The 23,728-nt window shown below is 45.0% G+C and overlaps 1 protein-coding gene across 2 annotated transcripts in view; it reads left to right on the top strand.

The window, feature by feature from the left end:
• PPP1R16B (protein phosphatase 1 regulatory subunit 16B) overlaps positions 1–23,728 on the top strand; it is a 108,410-nt gene that overhangs the window by 26,201 nt on the left and 58,481 nt on the right. The gene's annotated exons all lie outside the window — the stretch shown is intronic.

The raw sequence follows: 23,728 nt of genomic DNA, 5'->3' as shown, positions 1-23,728 counted from the left end.
AGGTGAGCATGCAGTTTGGGGCTTGAAACGCTTCTATTTAATGGGAAAATCCATGTCTGATCTCTTTAACTGTAGTGTTACCACTCTGACCCCTTTTCTTTGGCTCGGCCGATGTGGCAGGATATTCCTCTTACTCGTCGCTTCCTAGCACACTAATTCAAATCAGACCACATGTGAAAAAGGCACTTTTGATGTTAGCTGGAAAAATCAAAGAAATTGTATTGTACTGAATCCCTTAACTAACTGAAGGCTGGGGCTGGGGAGGAAGGAATGCAGAGGAAACATATCCCCAATGCAACATTTGCTTCCCCATTTAGCTGAATATTTCAGATGCCTCTGGAATACTTCAACTCAATGGGGTTGTACTGTGTTCATTTTTCAAGTCTAAAAATAGTTTACAGACCAGGTTTGTCCCTATTCTGGTCCCTTTTGTCCTTCCTGAATAGTCAGTACAAAGGGTGGATGGAATCTAACTGCAGCTGCCAAGTATAGAATTCCCTGGCAGAGGAATTCTTAATAGTTTAGAACAAGCGGAGCCAGATCTTCGGCAAATGCCCTACACCTGTTTTAGGATGCAGAATTTTGCTTCATCAGTTTTCAGCTGACTTTTAGGGGCCACCGCCAGATGTTCTTATTTTTATGGCAGCTCCTGCTGTTCAAGGGAAGATCAATAAAAATGATAATGAGGCTGAGAAGTTAGGCTGGGGAACACAATGGTTTAAATTCCTCTTCTTGCAGTTTATACATTTGACATTTGCAAAGCGGAACAAAAGGATATTACTAAGAGTAACAGTGAAAATAGGGAGAGGGAAATTTAGACTGAATATCAGGTTAGCAGGTAGATCTATTAAGCTGTGGAATAACCTCCCAAGGGAAGTGGTGGTAGACTTATAGCATGAAACTAGACTGGATGAAAAATCATAAAGTATCCTTTAGGGAACAATCCTGCATGTGCTCCAGGAGATAGACTGGATGGTTTAACAGGTCTTTTACCTATTCTGGCTTCTTTTACTTTTACACTGAAAGCAGCAGCAGCTGTTTTGCTCAGTTGTCATAATACAAGTGTCAACCCAAAAGGTATTTGTTACAGAAATTTTTACCTGGGTTAGAACAAGAAATGCTGCTGATCCTTACCATTTCCTCTTATAAATAGCTACCAGTGTCTGCACTGCAGTCATGTCTAGAGGCCAGGGCTCCATTGTGCTAGACTCTTACAAACATGAACTAAAACCAGTTTCTGCCCAGAAAGGGCTTACGATTAATGTTTAAGACAAAACAGCAGACCTGTGATCAGCCTAATGGGCAGCACACCAGCTGCCTTGTTCGGAGTGTCATGGCATAGGTGCCTTTTCAGCAGAGTTTTACAAGATAAAGGAGTGGGCTTGCAGACTTTTCACAGAGGATTCTTCCTTGCATAAGGAGCAGTAGGAGAGCACAGCAGTGGGTGGTGGAAAACTGGACAAACAATCAAGGCTGACATAATTGGCCTCTGTGGAACTATATATAGCCCCTATACACTGCTCTCCCTGCTACTCATTTACTTGCCCTGTGGGTTAACTGGGAACCACCCACCCACCCTTCCCAGTGTTATCTGAAAGTTTTCCTTCCTACTGACATCATAGCAGATGTCCAGCTGTGCCGAGTTCTAATAACTTTCTGGCCAGCATCTGGAACTTCAGAAATGCACTCTGGAGAGCAGGTACCATGCTTTTGTTGGTTTCACTGTGAAAGCAGCTGTGAGTAGCTTTGGAATGGAAAGTATTCCTGCAGGATGACAGTCCGTACAAGCTGGTTTCACTCTTTGTGAAAGGGTGAGTAGCCAGCCCAGCTTCCATGGTGGAAGGTGAACACAAGTACATTCTCTCCAAGGGAGAAATTCTAAATAGGACCTGATTAAAGAAGGCAATGGAGACAACTTCTAGGGCTTTAGTGGATTTGATTTAACTCATGCACAAGTTGTATTTGGAGTAGAAGTACCTGACAGAACGAGTTTCTCGCTCACTTTTGGAGGTAGGCCTGCCAAATCCATGGTTAAACTCACTGGCAGGACAGTGTGATGGAAACTTAGACAGCCATTCCCAAGGTTATACCTAGTTTGTGAATGGAAGACTTCAGTCCCCAGGACTGTGACCCAATCAATACTTTCTAGAACACTGAACCATGAAAATAATACCAAATAGTTGACAATCAAATAGGAAACCACCACTGAGACACTGAAAACTGAGGCCTCTCTTCTCCTGAAAGCATGCAGGGTGGTTGTGCCTGGAAAAAGATATGTGTGCTCAATACCTGGAACATGCTGCGTTTGCTCACTGATTGGGTAACTGCACAGCTGCTAACAATTTGGGCTCACAGTTCCCACTTGCATGCATGGCATAACAAGAGATTTCCTTGTAGCAACTTCAGGAGGTTCTGTTCTGTTAAGTGCTTTGGTTGGCTGAGGAGGTAAACTAATCAGATTGGAGTGCCTGCTGGAAAGCGTGGGAGGTCCAGTATTGCCAATTCATATCACTTGAAATTTGGTGCTATTTCTTAAAGCCCCACCACGTAGAGTTATTTTCGAAGTAAAAGTTGGAGTTCTCATATAACTTTCTGGTCTTTGTGGGGAAGCTTGAAAACCCAAAAGCCAAAGAGTCGCAAACAGAAGACAAATCAAACCTTCACATTTATTAAAAAAAACAACTCTCGACTTGAACACGTGGGAGAGCAATAGTGGAGATAGCGTTCACTGAAACCAAGCATGAGTCTTTTCTAAATGCTGTGGCGTTTCTTACGTATGGATCCAAGCCAGAGGCCCGAGGCAGATGTTCATGTCTATGGGAAGCTTTGCCTGGGTAGGGCTTCAGGACTGGGCCCTGTATTCATACCAAGTAAATAAATATTTTCCTAGGTTACAGTTATAACACTGGTGTTTCCCTTACGATGACCCTTGAAAACTTCCATAAAGCTGCAGCAGAATCTTATGCTCAGAATGCGCAGTCTCCCAGGGCAGTTCATGTTGTTTTCTTTTCTTTGCACCATTTTAGTATAAAACTGACCTTGTCAATTACAAAAGCATTTTAAAGAGGCCCTAATTAGCGTCTATAAATTGCTTTCCCTAACCTTTCCAAGCTGATGTGATCTGTTCCCTTGTTACTAAAAAACCTTTTATGAGGTGTCTTCATTTTCTCCACCCACATGATTAGTTTCCTGAAGCCTTTTACTCAGCTTTTCCTGCATGCAGTCAAACTTGAAGGCGTTTTATCAGTAAGTGCATTTACCTGTTGGAGGGGGATTTTTCTGCTGGCTTCTGTGCTGCTTTGAAGGGCCTGAAAAAAATTAGTTGTCTCCAGCAGAATCAGGATATATATTTAATAAATAGGTCTCTGTTCAATAACACACATTTTGTGGCTTCTCGGGCAGTAAAATCCATTCCTTCTAGCACACCAATAAGGGAAACGTCAGTGTAAGCCTTGTTGGCAAAGGTGAAATTATTCTAATGGTAAATTAGTGGAGGTGTGTCCTTCCATTACATGCTCAGACAATCTGTGGATCTGATTACAACCAGGCTGGCTGACATACGGCAATTAAGCAATTGTCAATGACATCAGAACCTGGGAGTCCGTCTGATGTTCTAACAAGTAGATGACTCTTCCTGGCTGCTTGAAGTCAAAGCTAGGCAGGATATTGTGTGTTCCTGTCCTGTCAGATTTCTGAGGTTTCAAAAACTTTCTCTGTCCTGAATAGAGATGAAAAATCAATTGTGAAATTTTTTGCAAATGGAAAATTTCATATCAGGTCAATAAAAACATTTCATTCAAATGTTGACCTTTAATTTCTTTTTTTTTTTTTTTTACTATAAATTACCTTAAATGTTTAAACTAAAAGTAGTTTTGAATTGAAATGAAACGTTTCATTTCCAAAACGTCAAAATGCGAAACTTTCAAAATTAAAACTTTTCCACTTGGTTTTGATATGAGCATTTTCCTTCTGAAATGCTATTTCATTGAAAAATTCCCAACCAGCTCTACTTAAAGTGTTTACACTGTCCACTGAGGAGAGCCCTTTATGGCATGTGCACTTTCTTTTTCAAGGCATCTGAAATGACAAATAGACCATAAAGAGGGAGGTCTTGCTCTGTCTAATGTGACCATCACCATGTCTAGATGCTCTGTCAAAATAAAAATCTAGGCCAAAATTCTCAAACCTTCAGCTACTAAAGCCACACACAGCACCACAACAACAAAAAAGGGAAGTCGAGGGAGAGTGATTTTTTTTTTTAAAGATGTGCTGAGCACTTGCAGCTCCTGTTAACTGCAATAGAAACCAAAAGTGCACAGCCCCTCTCAGTTGTACTTAGGAGCCTAACTGTAGGTACCCTGGCTTGAAAATTGTGGCCCAAATATTGGAAAAAACAAAAACAAAAAATCCTTGCCTGTGTTCGTGCTCTGTCCCAGCATGCTCTCTCACTTTACACAATGAAACTAGAATTTCATGTTCTCATAGACTCATAGACTCTAGGACTGGAAGGGACCTCGAGAGGTCATCGAGTCCAGTCCCCTGCCCTCATGGCAGGACCAAATACTGTCTAGACCATCCCTGATAGACATTTATCTAACCTACTCTTAAATATCTCCAGCGATGGAGATTCCACAACTTCCCTAGGCAATCTATTCCAGTGTTTAACTACCCTGACAGTTAGGAACTTTTTCCTAATGTCCAACCTAAATCTCCCTTGCTGCAGTTTAAGCCCATTGTTTCTTGTTCTATCATTAGAGGCTAAGGTGAACAAGTTTTCTCCCTCCTCCTGATGAGACCCTTTTAGATACCTGAAAACTGCTATCAGGTCCCCTCTCAGTCTTCTCTTTTCCAAACTAAACAAACCCAATTCCTTCAGCCTTCCTTCATAGGTCATGTTCTCAAGACCTTTAATCATTCTTGTTGCTCTTCTCTGGACCCTCTCCAATTTCTCCACATCTTTCTTGAAATGCGGTGCCCAGAACTGGACACAATACTCCAGTTGAGGCCTAACCAGCGCAGAGTAAAGCGGAAGAATGACTTCTCGTGTCTTGTTTACAACACACCTGTTTATGCATCCCAGAATCACGTTTGCTTTTTTTGCAACAGTATCACACTGTTGACTCATATTAAGCTTGTGGTCCACTATGACCCCTAGATCTCTTTCTGCCATACTTCTTCCTAGACAGTCTCTTCCCATTCTGTATGTGTGAAACTGATTGTTCCTTCCTAAGTGGAGCACTTTGCATTTATCTTTATTGAACTTCATCCTGTTTACCTCAGACCATTTCTCCAACTTGTCCAGATCATTTTGAATTTTGACCCTGTCCTCCAAAGCAGTTGCAATCCCTCCCAGTTTGGTATCATCCGCAAACTTAATAAGCGTACTTTCTATGCCAACATCTAAATCGTTGATGAAGATATTGAACAGAACTGGCCCCAAAACAGACCCCTGCGGAACCCCACTTGTTATACCTTTCCAGCAGGATTGGGAGCCATTAACAACTACTCTCTGAGTACGGTTATCCAGCCAGTTATGCACCCACCTTATAGTAGCCCCATCTAAATTGTACTTTCCTAGCTTATCTATAAGAATATCATGCGAGACCGTATCAAATGCCTTACTAAAGTCTAGGTATATCACATCCACCGCTTCTCCCTTATCCACAAGGCTCGTTATCCTATCAAAGAACGCTATCAGATTGGTTTGACACGATTTGTTCTTTACAAATCCATGCTGGCTATTCCCTATTACCTTACCACCTTCCAAGTGTTTGCAGATGATGCCTTTGATTACCTGCTCCATTATCTTCCCTGGCACAGAAGTTAAACTAACAGGTCTGTAGTTACCTGGGTTGTTTTTATTTCCCTTTTTATAGATGGGCACTATATTTGCCCCCTTCCAGTCTTCTGGAATCTCCCCCGTCTCCCATGATTTCCCAAAGATAATAGCTAGAGGCTCAGATACCTCTTCTATTAACTCCTTGAGTATTCTAGGATGCATTTCATCAGGCCCTGGTGACTTGCAGGCATCTAACTTTTCTAAGTGATTTTTTACTTGCTCTTTCGTTATTTTCTCTTCTAAACCTACCCTCTTCTCGTAAGCATTCACTATACTAGACATTCCTTCAGACTTCTCAGTGAAGACCGAAACAAAGAAGTCATTAAGCATCTCTGCCATTTCCAAGTCTCCCGTTACTGTTCCCCCCTCCTCATTGAGCAGTGGGCCTACCCTGTCCTTAGTCTTCCTCTTGCTTCTAATGTATTGATAAAAAGTCTTCTTGTTTCCCTTTATTCCCATAGCTAGTTTGAGCTCATTTTGTGCCTTTGCTTGTCTAATCTTGCCTCTGCATTCCTGTGTTATTTGCCTATATTCATCCTTCGTGATCTGACCTAGTTTCCATTTTTTATATGACGCCTTTTTATTTTGTAGGTCACGCAAGATCTCAAGGGTAAGCCAAGGTGGTCTTTTGCCACATTTTCTATCTTTCCTAACCATCGGAATAACTTGCTTTTGGGCCCTTAATAGTGTCCCTTTGAAAAACTGCCAACTTTCCTCAGTTGTTTTTTTTCTCAGATATTTTCTCTTAATATCAACTCCTTTTCTGGTTTGTTTTTCGTTTTGCAAACTACATACCTGATCCCACTTTCACAGGAGTCTGTGGTAAAACCTTGACTGTTATGGGTGCATTATCAAGTCCTAGCAGAGTATCCGCCATGCAGTGCTTTGGTTTCCAATATATTGTTGAATGGCAACATTGAAAATAATCCTTTTTTATGGATCTCTTCAATCACTGAAAATAATTCATATCTTTTTTTTAAAACTCCTATATAGTGGACCCTAAATGTTGGGTCCAAATTACTTGTCCCTCTTAACAAAGAATGTTCAGTTGTGGTCCAGAGCATTTTAAATGGAGCCAGACTTGGCCAATGGCTCCTGCCAACTCCTGGATTTTGTTTCTTGACAAAAGTAGCTTAAATTGGTTAAGCTGCTTCTAAAGTGTAGGAAAAAATGTGGTTTGGAAGCCAGTTTCAGCAGCTTTGTCACCCTGGTTTCACTTTTAAAACCTGACACACTTTGGCAGGTTCAGTCTTTACTCTTGTACTTTTTAAACAAGAACCACCTCTTAAAACAGCTGAGTTGTCTGGCTGTGAACAGCCATTAATTTTCGTTAGCTGCAGTTACTGTTGATCATGTGTGCTGCATACTTCTAGTCTATGTAGGCTTGGTTTAAACAGACTCCTTTAGCATGGATAATCCCACTGATTAATTGTCTGAGTATGATATTGTCTCCGTCAAACAGTGTATTGTCCTGGTTAGTGTGGGGTGGAACAGGACGTCAGTGTTTGAGGCTGTTATTACATATCACAATATGTAAAACCCCAGTAAAAGCTGTGTTATCTGGCACTTTATCAACCATAAAGCTCTATTAACCAGCATTTCTGATATCTCCCAATACACGTCTTCAGTCTAGTAACCGGGACTAGTATACTGCCAGGAGGTTATGCAGTTGCACATTCTGCACTCTACTTATATGCAAAAGAGGCAGAAGACAAGTAAGCAAGATAGTATCAGGGTTTTATTAAAAAAAACAGCTTCCAGGGTGTGTCACAGGCTCATTACAGATTCAGCCCGGTGTCCTACACCTTCTACACCTACAATGATAATTGATGTTGATAATGGTGACCCTGAGGCACTGCAAGATCCTGAAGTGCCTTCTAAATCATCAAGGAAAGATTAAATTATGTTCAGTATAGTTTTAGTGTTAAGGGTATTTTTAGTGATCTGGGTGTACACCATGTGCTGTCCATAGTGATATGTAGTGTCGTAAGATAACCTGCTGTATAGAAGACTTTACCTGTCTACACTTCAGTGCTTCAAGAAACCAACCACTCGGCAGTGCAGTACGACTACTGGATTGGTGAGTACCTGTATACTATTCTATACTTGATTCATTTGATTGTATTCTAATTCTTTGACAGTTGGAATTGTATAACTCTCAGTTAACCGGAATTTTTGACTAACCACCACTCCCCATACTGCCAACATGCCAGTTAACAATGCTTTTACTGTATTAGAGAGACAAGGTGGGTGGGGTAATACATTTTATTGGACCATCTTCTGTTGATGAACGAGACAAGCATTTGAGCTACACAGAGCTCCTCTTCAGGTCAGAAGTTGGTCCAATACAAGATATTACCTCCCCCCTCTTTGTCTCTCTAATATCCTAGGTCCAACACGGCTACAGCAACACTGTAAACAATACCTAATATTGTTTTAACAATCCTCTTATTTCAGTGGGAATTTAGAGATTGGTTCTGTTGTCCCATGGGCATGTTAACTGAGAGATGAAGCATGTCATCTGTGGTCTGAAATATAAGTTTCATTGCGGTTTCTATCATTCCTAGGTGCTGACTGAAGTTAAAGGGTTTCTCTGGTTTAATAGGATTTGGGGGAAACTCTTGCTGTAGTTGCACCACATAATGTGAAGGGTTTCCTGCCAAGAGGGAAAAATGGAGGCAGTTCAGAGTTAAGATTGTGTGCTTGTGAGGTATGGCAGGTAAGGTCACCATCTGCTTCGCAAACTCTGCATTGCCAGATCTCAGCAAGCCAAGCCGAGGACACAGCGGCAGCCTTAGCTGGAAATGTCATGGCTTTTGTCAGCTCAAGGCAGATTATTAATGTTACCTTAGCTGAAATGGGTGGGTGGAGGATGTTTGTGCCCAAAACAAAGCGCTAAATCTCTCCCATTTAACCTGTCAGTGCCTCCATCACAGCTGCTGTACTTACAACTGCGAAGAACTAGCAGGAACACCCTCCTCAGCCGTTGGGAAGCTTGTGGCAATGCACATGACCAACAGGCGATGCTAACTGCCATCAAGCCAGAAGCCCCTTAGGGATTCTTATTTATGCTTTAATATCCTGCAGCCGCCATTTATCAAAGGTCATAATTTCCAAGACTCAAATAACAATAGTTTGCATGTACGCAGCACCTTACAGCCAACTACCTCGAAGCACATTAAATGTCACGACTCTCCCAAGGGAGATTTTATTCACCTCGTTTACAAATGGGGAAACCGAGGCACAGCCCAAGGTGTCAATGAGTCACTTGCAGAGCTGGGCCTGGAACCCAAATTGGCTGGTTTCCAGTCCCTGCTCCAGCTACTAGCTCAGACTCTGAAAGGTATCGTTTGGTCTGGCTGCCCAATTGGAGGGTCTGTAACTGAAGAGGAATTGGTATGACAGTACAGATATCAGCTAGCTGAAATGGGGATGGCAGCATGGAAGTTATTGCAGAAAGCAAAACTTAGTTCTTCCTCCACCTCACCGGCTCACCGTTCCGTTACTTCCCACACTCAAATAGTAACCACCTATGTTTTCCAGCGCCTTCAGTAAAGAGAACCACAAAAGAGCAAAAATAAAGGCACCTGGAGTGATCATAAGATATCTCCTGTGTAATAGGCAGTGGCAGCAACCTCGAACAAAACAGCAGCTGTCTCTCTACATGGATAGTGGTCTTGGACATCTGAAGTTGCATTACACAAAGGCATTGTGGTCTAGAGCTAAACACGCCACACTTTGTATTGGTTGTGGGGTTTGTAAATGAATATTGGTGACTTTAGAAGGAAGAGAAGCCATCCTGACGGTGCGGAGAGCCCTCACATGTCTGCCTTTCCTCAAGAGGCAGGGGAATGGAGAGAGGCGGGGGAATCATGCCTGCAGACAGTTCATAGGGAGCAGAGAATCAGCCCATGGACTATGTGCTGCAGTTTAACATGCCTGCAGGCTTTTCTTTTTCCCTTTTCTCCTGCCCATGGAGAAATTTAGAGATAATCCGCGTTATTCTTTCCAGACTTAAATCTCTGTCCTGGCTTCAGGACTGAGGCCTTGGCTACACTAAAAAGGAAGGTCAACCCAGCTATATTGCTCAGGGTTGTGAAAAATCCCACGCATCTGAGGGTATGTCTACACTACAGGATTATTCTGATTTTACATAAACCGGTTTTGTGAAACAGATTGTATAAAGTCACGTGCACACTGCCACACTAAGCACATTAATTCGGTGGTGTGCGTCCATATACCGAGGCTAGCGTCGATTTCCGGAGCGTTGCACTTTGGGTAGCTATCCCGTAGCTATCCCATAGTTCCCGCAGTCTTCCCCGCTCCTTGGAATTCTGGGTTGAGATCCCAGTGCCTGATGGGGCAAAAAACATTGTCGCGGGTGGTTCTGGGTACAGCCTCACCCCTCCCTCCGTGAAAACAGCAGACAACAGTTTCGCACCTTTTTTCCTGGGCGAACTGTGCAAACGCCATAGCACAGCAAGCATGGACCCTGCTCAGATGAAGACCGCAATCGTAGATGTTGTAAACACCTCACGCATTCGCGTGCAGTCTATGCTGAACCAAGACCTGCAAGGCCAGGCGAAGAGGAAGCGGCTACGGCAGCGCGGTGACGAGAGTGATGAGGACATGGACACAGAATTCTCTCAAACCACGGACCCCTGCGCTTTGGAGATCCTGCTGGTAATGGGGCAGGTTCTAACCATTGAACGCCAATTATGGGCCCGGGAAACAAGCGCAGACTGGTGGGACCGCATAGTTTTGCAGGTTTGGGACGATTCCCAGTGGCTGCGAAACTTTCGCATGCGTAAGAGCGCTTTCATGGAACTTTGTGACTTGCTTTCCCCTGCCCTGAAACACTAGAATACCAAAATAAGAGCAGCCCTCACAGTTGAGAAGCGAGTGGCAATAGCCCTCTGGAAGCTTGCAATGCCAGAAACTACCGGTTAGTCGGGAATCAATTTGGAGTGGGAAAATCTACTGTGGGGGCTGCTGTGATGCAAGTAGCCAAAGCAATCATTAAGCTGCTGCTACGAAAGGTTGTGACTCTGGGAAATGTGCAGGTCATAGTGGATAGCTTTGCTGCAATGGGATTCCCTAATTGTAGGGGGGCGATAGATGCAACCCATATCCCTACCTTGGCACCGGAGCACTAGGGCATCCAGTATGTAAACCGCAAGGGGTACTTTTCAGTGGTGCTGCAAGCACTGGTGGATCACAAGGGACATTTCACCAACATCCACGTGGGATGGCCAGGAAGGGTTCATGACGCTCGCGTCTTCAGGAACACTACTCTGTTTAAACGGCTGCAGCAAGGGACTTACTTCCCAGACCAGAAAATAACAGTTGGGGATGTTGAAATGCCTGTCGTTATCCTGGGTGACCCAGCCTACCCCTTGATGCCATGGCTCATGAAGCTATACACAGGCAGCCGGGACAGTAGTCAGGAGTTGTTCAACTACAGGCTGAGCAAGTGCAGAATGGTGGTAGAATGTGCATTTGGCCGTTTAAATGCTCGCTGGTGCACATTACTGACTCGCTCAGACCTCAGTCAAACCAGTGTCCCCATTGTTATTGCTGCTTGCTGTGTGCTCCACAATCTCTGTGAGAGTAAGGGGGAGACCTTTATGGCCGGGTGGGAGGCTGAGACAAATCACCTGGCCACTGATTACGCGCAACCAGACACCAGGGCGATTAGAAGAGCACACCAGGAAGCGATGCGCATCGGAGAAGCTTTGAAAACGAGTTTCATCACAGGCCAGGGTACGGTGTGACTGTTGTGTTTGTTTGTCCTTGATGAACCCCCCCCCCCAATTGACTCATTCCCTGTAAACAACCCACCCTCCCCCTTCGATTACAGCTTGCTTAAGGAAATAAAGTCACTATCATTTAAAAATCATGTATTCTTTATTAAGTCATTATAAAAAAGAGGGAGAGAACTGACAAGGTAGCCCGGTTGTGGTTTGGGAGGAGAATAGGAGGGAAGGAAAAGGGCACTAAAAAAATTTCAGTGTAATGACAGCCTTTTGGTTGGACTGTCCACAGGGGTGGAGTGGTCGGGTGCACGAAGCCTTCCCCCATGCGTTCTTACACGTCTGGGTGAGGAAGATATGGAACATGGTGAGTGGTGAGGGTGGTTACACAGGGCTGCAGCGGCACTCTGTGACCCTGCTGCTGTTCCTGAAGCTCCACCAGACGTCGGAGGACGTCAGTTTGATCACGCAGCAGCCCCAGTGTTGCATCCCGCCACCGCTGATCTTCCTGCCTACACCTTTGATCTTCCTGCTGCCACCTGTCATCTCAAGCATCTCTCCTCTCCTCACGTTCGTCCCTCCTATCCTCACGTTCACTGGCGTCTTTCCTGTAATTTAATACCACGTCCTTCCACTCATTCAGATGAGCTCTTTCATTGTGGGTCACCTCCATGATTTCCGAAAACATTTTGTCTCACGTCTTTTTTTTCCGCCGCCTTATCTGAGATAGCTTTCGGGATGGAGTAGGGAGGCTTGAAAAATTTGCAGCTGCATGAGGGAGGGAAAAAACGGGGAGAAGTATTTAAAAAGATACATTTTACAGGACAATGGTTATAGTCTTTCACAGTGAACAACACTATTCATCTTACGTAACACATGTGATTTCACTACAAGGTCACATTTTGTAGCTTAATATTCAGTGCCTGCGGCTCTGGTGTTAGAGATCTCACAGACGCAGGTCCGGGCAGCAGAATTCAGCTTGCATGCGGCCATGGTAAGCCATTGTCTTTTGGCTTCTGCAGCCTTCATATACACAATGCCCACCTTTCCCAAATACCAAGCAAATCCTGTTGAGTGCTGCTTCTTTCCTGTTAACATGCAGCAGCAGAAACCAACCCCCCATCCAATTTTCTGGGATGATCGCTTTACCCCTCCCCCCACCACGTGGCTGGTATCATGGAAGATCACTGCTAAACACCCCGCTCCCCCCACCCACCGTGTGGCTAGTAGCAGGGAAGATCCCTTGTAGCCAAACACGAAAAAGCTCAGCGCCATTTCCCCCCCCCACCCCCGCTTGGCTACCTGCAAGGAAGGATTTCTTTTAAGCAGCAGGCAAACAGCCCAGTAGGAATGGCCAACTCTGTCCCCTTAATTAAATTCCTGAATTTCAACCAGGTTACCATGAATGATATCACTCTCCTGAGGATAACACAGCGAGGTAAAGAACGGGTGTTGCTTGAATGCCAGCAATCACCGGGACCATACGCAGCTAGGCTTTGTCATGCAATGATACCAGATTACTTGCTACATGCATGGCGTGGTCAAGTGTCCTACCATGGAGGATGGAATAAGGCTGCCCTGCCCAGAAACCTTCTGCAAAGGCTTTTGGAGTACCTCCAGGAGCGCTTCATGGAGATGTCCCTGGAGGATTTCTGCTCCATCCCCAAACATGTTAACAAACTTTTCCAATAACTGTACTGGCTGCGAATGCATCCCAAGTCCTCAGGGCAAATTAATCATTAAAAAATGCTTGCTTTTAAACCATGTTTTATATTTACAAAGGTACACTCACCAGAGGTTGCTTCCATGGCTTCATTATCTGGGCTAGTGGCTTGGGAGGGTAGGGAGAGTAATTCCGTCTGGGTGAGAAAAAGCTCCTGGCTGTTGGGGAGAACGGAGGGGAGAACGGAGTGCTGTGTGCTCTCTGCAAGCTTGTCCTCCTCTTCCTCCTCCTCATCTTCACCGTCCGCGGAATCCTCAGGCATGGCTTAGATTACCACCCCCACCTCGGAATCCACGGACAGGGGTGGGGAACTGGTGGCGGACCCCCTAGAATTGCATGCCGCTCAGCGTAGAAGCGGCATGTTTTCGGCCCTGTCCAGGACCTTCCGTTTGCTTCTTTGGTTTTCTGGTAGGCTTCTCTGAGCTCCTTAACTTTTACACGGCACTGCACTGAGTCCCTGGTGTGGCCTTTCTCCATCATGGCCTTGGAAATTTTTTCAAATGTTTTTTTCATTTCGTCTTTTGGAACGGAATCCTGTTAGCACGGAATCCTCTCCCCATATAGCGATCAGATCCAGTACCTCCCGTGCGGTCCATGCTGGAGCTCTTTTTCGATTCTCAGGAGACTGCATTGTTACCTGTGCTGATGAGCTCTGCGTGGTCACCTGTGCTGGTGAGCTCTCCACACCGGCCAAACAGGAAATGAAATTCAAAAATTAGCAGGGCTTTTCCTGTCTACCTGACCAGTGCATCCTAGTTCAGATTGCTTGTGCACTGGTGCACTGTGGGATACCGCCTGGAGGCCAATACCGTCGAATTGCGGCCACACTAACCCTAATCCGACATGGCAATACTGATTTCAGCGCTACTCCTCTCGTCGGGGAGGAGTACAGAAACCAGTTTAAAGAGCCCTTTATATCGATATAAAGGGCCTCGTTGTGTGGACAGGTGCAGGGTTAAAGTGGTTTAACGCTGCTAAATTCGGTTTAAACACGTAGTGTAGACCAGGCCTGAGTGACGTCATCAAGCCAGCCTAACCCCTCGTGCAGACAGCGCTGGGTCGATGGAAGAATTTTTCCATTGAGCTAGCTACCGCCTCTCAGGGAGGTGGATTAACTACTCTGACAGGAGAACCTCTCCCATCCCATCACTGTAGTGAGTGTCTACACTGATGCGCTGTAGCATTTTAAGTGTAGACATAGCCAAACCTGGCCCTGATCAGCCTGTATACATTTACAGTGGCAATACCTGCTCCTTAGAGCTTAGGTTGCGATCGGGTGTCTTAGTGCAGTGGTTCTCAAACTTTTGTACTGGTGACCCCTTTCACACAGCAAGCCTCTGAGTGCGACCCCCCCTAATAAATTAAAAACATGTTTTAATATATTTAACACCATTATAAATGCTGGAGGCAAGGCAGGTTTTGGGGTGGAGGCTGACAGCTCGCGACCTCCCATGTAATAACCTTGCAACCCCCTGAGGGGCCCCGACCCCCAGTTTGAGAAACCCTATCTTAGTGTATTTATAGGTAACTGCATGTATGTGTTTGTGTAAATGATGCTGATCCTGTACCCCCTGCCACGAACTTATATTCATTCTCCTCACTCCTTGGTTTTGCTCGGATCCCACTGGCTGCAGTTCTCCCGCTTCCCTGAAGAATGCTCTAATTCCTTATTTAATATCAGTTGCTATGGCAGCTGTCAAGGTAGCTCCTGATGACCTATTGCAATGCTCCTGTTTCTCTGGTGTTTGCTTTCCACTGGAGCCTGGCCATGTGTTTCCCAAGCTGTAAGTAATCTGAGTTTGGGAAACCTTATCACCTCTTAAGAATGAGTTGGGAAAAAATCAGATTCTGGAAGGATTATTAAAAGTGTCCCGTATCTGGCTTACCTTATTCCCCATCACCTCATGGCTAGTAAATACGCCAGCAAACAAGCCACAGTTTAACACTGCCATGCTGCCAGTTTAACTCTGTTATCTCTAGGCCAGGGGAAAACCAGTACATTGCTGACTTTCCCAGCACTGCTGCCCTTAATTAGGAAACAATAGATCAGATGCAGCCTGCATTAAGCAGAGGCAGCTTCCATTGAAATCAAGGGGGGCTTGCCACTGCTTATCCCTGAAGTTGCCCTCCAGAAAATCCCAGACTGGTGTAAACTGCCCTCACTTTGAACACTAGCTGAAGGTGAAATGGGGTCCAGCTGTAATATTTTTCCCTTTACATTCAGCATACACTGTATACCACATTCCACAGTGTCGCAGAGCTTGGCTTATTATCTTATGCTAAACCCGTCCCTTTAGTTTTTCCAAGTGGGCTATTGACCCACCTATTCTCCCAGGAAGGGAATGCCCCCCTTTCACCTTGCCTGGGCCGAGTCAGAAAGTCTGTTTGCTCCTTGAGGCAGGATGCCAGCCTGGCTGCACTAAAGATCCGATTCACCACAGGAAACTGGATGTTTCTAGAGATCCTATTAATGCTGCTGCATATGCCTGGGCATTGGGCAGGCAAGAGGATAGGTCCTTTTAATAAGGATGACTCTTGTCCAGTCTCTAAGGAGAGGAGTGAGGAGTGCAGATTTAATGACTGACTGGCTGTTGGAGTAAAGTTGAAAGCAACTCCACCCAACCACCTTGCTCCTCCATGTTTTACCTTAATCCTGGTTCGTAGCAGGGACTTGTTAGCTTCACGGTGCTGTTGTTTTGTCCTAATTAGTTGCACAACTAGAGCTGTTTTGAAAAACAAATTTCTTTTTGTGGGACGATGCAGCATCTCAGAATGACTCTCCCTTCCTAACTGGAACAAAACCTAGTAACATTCTTTGCAAAACAAAATTCCCAAGTTTTCAATTGGAAATATCCAGATGGTAAAATTTTGATGCTGAATGACCCAAGATTTAATATGTCAAAATAACCATTTTCTTTCCAATTACCCAGATCACAAAATCTCTTCATAAGAAATTCCATGGGGGAAAATGGCCATTTCAATAAAATGACATTTCCAGTCCCAAAATATGACCCACTGCAGAAAAGAGTGAGGAATATCTCAAGAGGAAAAGGTCTGCAGTGGGCAGTGGCAGCTCTTCAGTATTGCACTGATTCCACCTGAGCAGGTCAGGACAAAGCAGTGCTTTCTGGCAGATTTACACGGATGTCCCTGATCTGAGTCTGTCTGCCCACAGCGGGGGTAATTGTGACATTTTCTTGGGGTGCCCAAAGTACAGGTCACTGTGTAACCCCCCCTGTCTCCCCGAGAGAGATTTGCTGCTGCTAAACTGGGGGACAGCTCCCTGTCATCTCAGTCTGTAGTCACCCCAGATAAACCTCTCAGGACTCTGCCAGCTCTTTACTTCACCTTATGGGTAATGTTTGGTGCACCTCAGTTCCCATGCTCCCTGGCAAAGCACTCCCCTGGAGTATCTAGCCTATGTCACTAGATACTCACTGAAATTACCAAGTTTGCGATCTCCAACGAGACAGCGTAAACTCCAGCATGTTTGGCTGAAGTAAGAATTCACACTGTTTAATATTACAGTACTGAGATCTAATTACGATAAAACAAAGAGAAGTTTTTTAACAAATACAGAAATTTAAAAGCAGCAAAGAGTCCTGCGGCACCTTATAGACTAACAGACGTTTTGGAGCATGAGCTTTCGTGGGTGAATACCCACTTCGTCAGATGCATGTCTGTTTGTATTCACCCACTGTTTGTATTCTGTCTGTCTGTATTCACCCACGAAAGCTCATGCTCCAAAACGTCTGTTAGTCTATAAGGTGCCTCAGGACTCTTTGCTGCTTTTACAGATCCAGACTAACATGGCTACCCCTCTGATACTTGACAGAAATTTAAGTGATATTGAGTACAGATAGCTTTATTTATAACCAATACTCTTTCCACTATCACATACTTTTAAGATACTAATCATCACTTTAGCAAGCTACAATCCTTAGGCTAAAAGCAATTTTCTCCCCCTCAGAGTTTTTCTGCAGAACTTGCTGATTTTTAAGGATATGATTCTGTCACAGAGATCATGGATTCCGGGATCTTCTAGGACCACCGTGATGTCTTCCACCGCAACAGGGCTGGAGCAGCTCTCAGCCCCAGGGCTGCTTGAGCAACAGCACTGGGGCTGAAGAAGTAACTGGGGTTGGATCAACCGCACTGGAGCTGGAGCAGCAGTGGTCAGTTCTGCCACAGGAGTAGCGGCAGGGCTGGAGCAACTGCCAGAGGTCAGCCCCTGGCAGTGCTCCAACTCTTAGGCCAGGTCCACACTACAGCGTTAAATCGATTTAAACAGCGTTAAATCGATTTAATGCTGTAACCGTCCACACTACAAGGCACTTAAAATCGATTTTAAGGGGTCTTAAAATCGATTTCTGTACTCCAGCTAAACGAAAGGAGTAACCCTAAAATCGATATTACTAAATCGATTTAGGGTTAGTGTGGACGGATATCGAAGTTATTGGTCCTATTCTTTTACTGAGCTACCCAGAGTGCACCGCTCCGGAAATCGATGGTACCCTGGGACCATGGACGCACACCACCGAAGTAATGTGCCCTAGTGTGGACGCATAAAATCGATTTTATAAAACCTGTTTTATAAAATCGATTTTACTAATATCGATTTAAAGCCGTAGTGTGGACGTAGGCTTAGTCCGCCATCCCCCACCAGGGTATTTTTAGTAAAAGTCAGGGACAGGTCGTGGGCTTCCATGAATTTTTGTTTAGTGCCATTGACTTATCCCTGATTTTTTACTAAAAATATCTGTGACTGAATCTTAACCTTATTGATTTTCAATCAAATCAGGGCCCAGATTGTCATGGTTTTTCCTGCCGTGCCCCTGCAGGAGTCACCTCAGTAAAAGGATAACAAAGTGTCTTTTTGCTTCCCCTTATGTTTCCCCAAAACACATTGTTTTGCCCCCAGAGACAAAACAACTCCTTGTAGCTGTAGTCTCTTGTGTCTTCCCATGCTGATTTAACATCCCCCAGTCAACCTGGCTTTTCCTGTTGACTTACATGCAAATACCACTGGGACTGTATTTGGCTTCACAATGCTGCATTTGCATTAGGGACAGGGAGATAATTACCTACCTGGAAGCAAGCCTGTTTCTCGCTTTGATTACAGACTGTAAAGCATAATATCAGTAAGTGTCCATAATTCCTCATATAGTGTTACCGCATACTTTTCACAATGATGTTAATGACCATTTGTTAACGGCTTTCCTTCAATACCTTACAAGGCACTCTCTACAGATAAATATTTTGACAGCAATATGTTAGGTGTAGTGAATTTGTCAGGGCCAATACGAGTTGCTGACACATAGTGACACATGGGCCTCTATGTTACAGTAATATTGATGGCTTTTTTACTGTTGCAGATCTGAAGTACACTTAAGACTGAGTTTGCTAAACGTCTGTTTAGAATGTCGTCAGTGCGCAGAGTGCTTTAAAGACAAACATGAAGACAGGATCCCTGCCCTGAGGAGTTTCCAATTTAAACAGCCCTGTGAGGTAAAGGCAGCACTTTAAGATAACACATGTTCTCAAAATGTGAGGCACATAATGGAAATAGGAATCACATTTAAGAAGGAAAAGAATAAAGATCAAGTTTCTTTTTGTTGTGTGTGTGAGGGTGCCAGGGGAGGAGATTTCAGTCAAACAGTTAAAAGAATAAGTTTTAACCTATTTAAGAGCTCAGAGTCCTTCTGTGACTTTTAGAACTTTTCAGACCTGATTTTTTTAAACTCTGTATGTTTCTCTTAATTAGCACAGTCTGTCAGTCCTCAGGAAAACTCCTCGGGCAGCTAAATGCACTCTTCTTTTTAATTAAATTTGGTTGGGTTGCCTGAAATAGCCCTCATTAGGAATAGGGTGTTCCACCAAGGGAGGACAATCTCAGTGGAATCTATAGACGGGGGCAGTCTCCTAACTCTCTCATGCACATGTTTTGAAAGCTTTTAAATAGATACCAGCAAGATATCAGTGCAGGTCTGGAGTCTACAGCTAACTTCCATTGATGTGGGCAGCAACACTGATGAAATATCAACTTCACTGCTGAGTGATGTCAGAAAAAAATCAAACAAATGTGTTCTGGCTTTGTAATAATACTAATGCTTCACTGTCATATAGCACTCCTTAGCATAGATCTCGATGGGTCACGAGCTGAACAATTTATGTTTTTACCTACTGTAGCCATCAATATAGAATCTAAGCAGTAAAGAGCAGGGAAAGAAAGAATCCCTCTCTATTTCAGTAACACAAAGGACTTCCATGTTGGTGTGATCGTGAAATGGTCACTGGGCTTGGCAGGGTTACCAACAATCATGATGCTCTCTGAAGGGTGCATAGTTGGACCGTCATGCAAACTGGTCAGGCACAGGCTATGGGCCAGTGCCCCATCTCAGAATCCATTCTTATCTTCTACCACGTTGCAGCCATTTTAAAAGCAGTAGAATTGAGGCACAGGGAGAATTCAAAGTTCACACTGTATTGTGGAGTCCAGGTTGAAATCATCATGTCCACCAATTTTACTGGATCACTGTGTGGTCCAAGATTTTTGACTTTATTCAGTAAGCCTGTTAATACTTGGAGAGTGGACACTGAAATGATGATGGTGAATGAGAGCATGAAACATTTCTTTTACTTTCATTCAGAGACCTGTTTTCCAGTTAAGGGGCATCACTTGCCAAACAGTTTCCTAAGACTAAGTAGTATTGACAGCTTGAGTTACAGCTGGAGCTGGGGGAAATTGCTACAGGAGTGAACTAGCTGACAATGTGCTGGGGCAGGGACGCAGGAGACGTGAGAGCAGCCGTGACTGGATGTCTCTGCTGGATGCAATCTCTCACACTCTCTGGGTTTTGCCAGGTTTCCTGAAGCAAAATGCAGGTTTATTCTTACTGGGCCAAATTCCAAGATGTGCTGAGCACCTACAAGGCCTGGTGACTTCCGTGGGAACTGCAGGAATGGCACCCCTGGGCATTTGGCTCCTTAAGAATGAGTTACTCAGGGTCAATGATTCAATGCGAGTAGATGTTGGTGCAAAGCCTTCCAATAAAAACACTCCTTGCCCCTGGTACTAATCAACCCCAAACTGGAGTTTTGTGCCCCTCAGGAATGGATTCTGGATGCATCCCAGCTAGTGTTGGAAGCTTCCAGCTCCTGTGGAAGTGACTTACCAATTAGCAGAGGGATGCGGGGGAGTAGTTTCCATTTGGCTTCAGTCACCTTATTTTGGAAATTGATTCCAACAGGATGGAGCCTACACCCTTCTCCTTCCCTTAAACAGAAAGTGACTGGGCTTTCCAGTCATGGGACAGGAAAGAGATAGGAGAAGCTTGTTAAATCTCCCAGCAAGAGTGGCTTAATTGTTAAACTCTGTCATGCTGTGACACCAGTCACAATCAGGCCCCTACCTGGTATTCTGGGAAGAATTCCCAAGTCTGCAGCACCCTGACCAGCAGTCCTGAAATGCCACGGCTGGGGCCACTAGAAGCAGCTTCCGTAATATTCAAGTATGCTGCCACATTGGTGCTGGAGAGCTACCTTAGCTGCTGGCTGATCAGCCAATTGAAGAAAAAGCCTGTCATTTCACAACTAAAACAGCCCGTAGGCCTCTGAGACTAGCCAAGCGACTTTGTTGCTCATGTCTGAGTAAGCAGAGCTAGCAAAGCCTAGGATGGGGTATTGGTCTTTACATGTTGCTCTCTGCAGAATAGGGAACTAGGTGGAATATGGGTTTCCCTCACTGCTGCATTGTGTTGAGCTTGACTAGTTTTATATAATATTGCCCTTTAATGAATGAGATCGAAGCTATCTGACTGCATATCACAGTCGAACGGAGTCTCGTCTTCAGCACAAGTGCTTTTGGAGCCATTGTATCTGGGTTCTGTCATTGCCTAACTGAGTAGCAGTGATGTACCGCCTAATGACAGGCATGACATCCTATCGAACTATTGCTGTGTTCACCTCTAGCGGAATCTGTAATAGAAAAAAACAGCTGAGGGACACCTCTGTATCCAAATAATGGCAGCTCCATTTGGATAAGGGTATGCTATTGTATATATAGCTGTGTCACGGAGTCACGGGGCCAGTGCTCTGGAACTACTCCATACGAAGCCAGCCAGGACTGTGAGGGAGCATGCCTCCTCTCTCTCAGCATACTGTCACCAGGGCAAGAAGCTTACACAGCTTCGACCTTCCTGGGTCTGACCTTGGAGCATTCACATCCCTTTCCTCACTGTGCACTTCCCTCAGCCAGTCCACCCAGGCGGGGCTCCTGGGGAAGCCAAAGGGCCCTGCACCCCAGCTCTGCAGTCAGCAGTCAGCGTAAAAAGGAAGGTTTATTACTCAAAAGGAACACAGCGTAGAACAGAACTTGTTAGCATAGTAATAATCAGTGACTTTCAGCCAAATCCTTATTGGGGAGTCCTGGGCCAGATGCCCTGGACTCCCCTTCTTCCAGTCCCCCCAAGCAGACTGCTAGCTTCCAGCAACCCGACCTCAGACACCCCCATTGCTCCTCCTCCTGGTCTTTGTCCTGCTTCCCAGCCAAAAGGTGTCACCTGGTCGTCACCTGGTCGCATCCTCCTCCTGGATCTCAGGTTACTAAGGGCACCGGCCACAGCTCACCTGCCCGTGAGAGTCTTAGCCAAAGTCACACACCCTTATTCCCACCATAGAGGCATTGGTGCAGCACACAGAGAAACTGAGGCGCACACAGTATTCATGCAAAACAGTAAAACTCACATATCTTTACTGTTAAGACTCACTTAAGCTCATGTACAGTATAACAACGGAAAATCCCCACTTCGTTACAAGCTGCAATTTGATAAGTTACAAGCAGATATACACGAGAAAAAGGAGATCCCTTGCTTCCAGATTTGTTGTGGGCTGGGAAAGGCGGAGTGGATTTTCCCCTCAGCCCAAGCATTTGCTGTTTTTGCGGTGAATATTTTACACTTTGTTTGGAGCCCGATATGTTTACATTGCCTTACTACAGTTGCTGCTCTTTGCTCACCCAAGTGGAAATGAATCCACTTCCCAGCAGAGATCCCGCTCTGAAACAAAGGTGACTCTGCAGCCTGCATCTGAATTTGTCTCCTCTGGAAGATGTGGGGTAGCTCTATTAATTGTTGCATCCTTTGTATGCCATACTTGTCCAATGACTATAAGGGATGTTTCTGTCTGACTATACAGAGTTTAGTCAAAAGGGGCTGTTAGGGAAAGCCAGCAGAAAACAAAACTGTAACTAGAGATGAGATACCTATGGGGGACAACATTTAAGTGATGTAGTCTTGGGGCACCTTATAGACTAACATATGCATTGGCGTGTAAGCTTTCGTGGGTGGATATTCACTTCATCAGGTGCTCTAATACGTCAGTTAGAGTCTATAAGGTGCCCCAGAACTCTGTTGCTTTTTATAGATCCAGACTAACCCGGCTACCTCTCTGATACTTAACATTTAAGTGGTCACTAAGAAAACACTGGCTGAGCTGTTAATTGGGAGGGGCTCACCTGCCAGGGCTGGGAACCTAAGATCAAAAGGTAACTGAACATGTAAAGCCCCTCTCTGAAGAGAAAGGGGGCCCACCTCTGCGGTGTCTGTTAATCTGTCTAGTCCATAGCTGGCTGTACAGAGTTTCTTGCACTCGCCCCTAAAGCATCTGGTACTGTCCCTTCAGACAGGATACAGAACTAGATGAACCACTGGTCTGATTGATATGGCAGTTCCTGCGGTGGTTACTGTGCTTATCACTGATATCTTGGCACCTTTGAGGGCAGGGATGTGACAAACTGAATCAAACAGAAATCTGCCATCCTGCTCCACTGTGTGGGTCCTGTGCTCAGTCAGTGGGCTCCTACAAGATGTAGCCCTCTCCGAAGAAGAATGGCACTCTATGGAAACTGAGGCAATTAGCAGAAACCCAAGAGAGATGGTGACTCATTAAAGACCCCGCTACACAGTGAGTAATGCCAGCCTCCCTCACACCACACTCATCCAATCAGGGCTTAAATTCTCATTCAGTATTTCCTGGAGCCACTCATGAGGCTTCAGCCCAGCAGGAGCTTCTGCCCTGCAGGAAGTACTGGAGCTTGGGGGCTTCAGCCCGGCAGGAGGTACTGGCGCTCAGGGCTTCAGCCCCGCATGGGGCGGCAAGGCTTGGGGCGTCTGCTCTGCCAGGGGCACCAGGACTTCTGTCTCGCTTGTTTAAAAATATTTACCAGCTCCACTCTGGACAGCGTCAGCTGAATTTAAGCCCCGCATCCAATGCTGGGAGTGAATTATTAACAAGGTATTTGGAAAGGACAGATTTTTGAAGACTTCTGAAAGCAGCAGGACTGACGGATCAGCCAGCTTCCAACCCATTCCTCCTTTGCTGCTAAGTCTGCTGTCACCAGGTGGCCATCATGTT

The sequence above is a fragment of the Gopherus evgoodei genome, chromosome 14 (genome assembly GCF_007399415.2).
Source record: "Gopherus evgoodei ecotype Sinaloan lineage chromosome 14, rGopEvg1_v1.p, whole genome shotgun sequence".
Classification (NCBI taxonomy): Eukaryota; Metazoa; Chordata; order Testudines; family Testudinidae; genus Gopherus; species Gopherus evgoodei.
The sequence above is the reverse complement of the archived record's forward strand: the minus strand, read 5'-3'. Positions and strand labels throughout refer to the sequence as shown.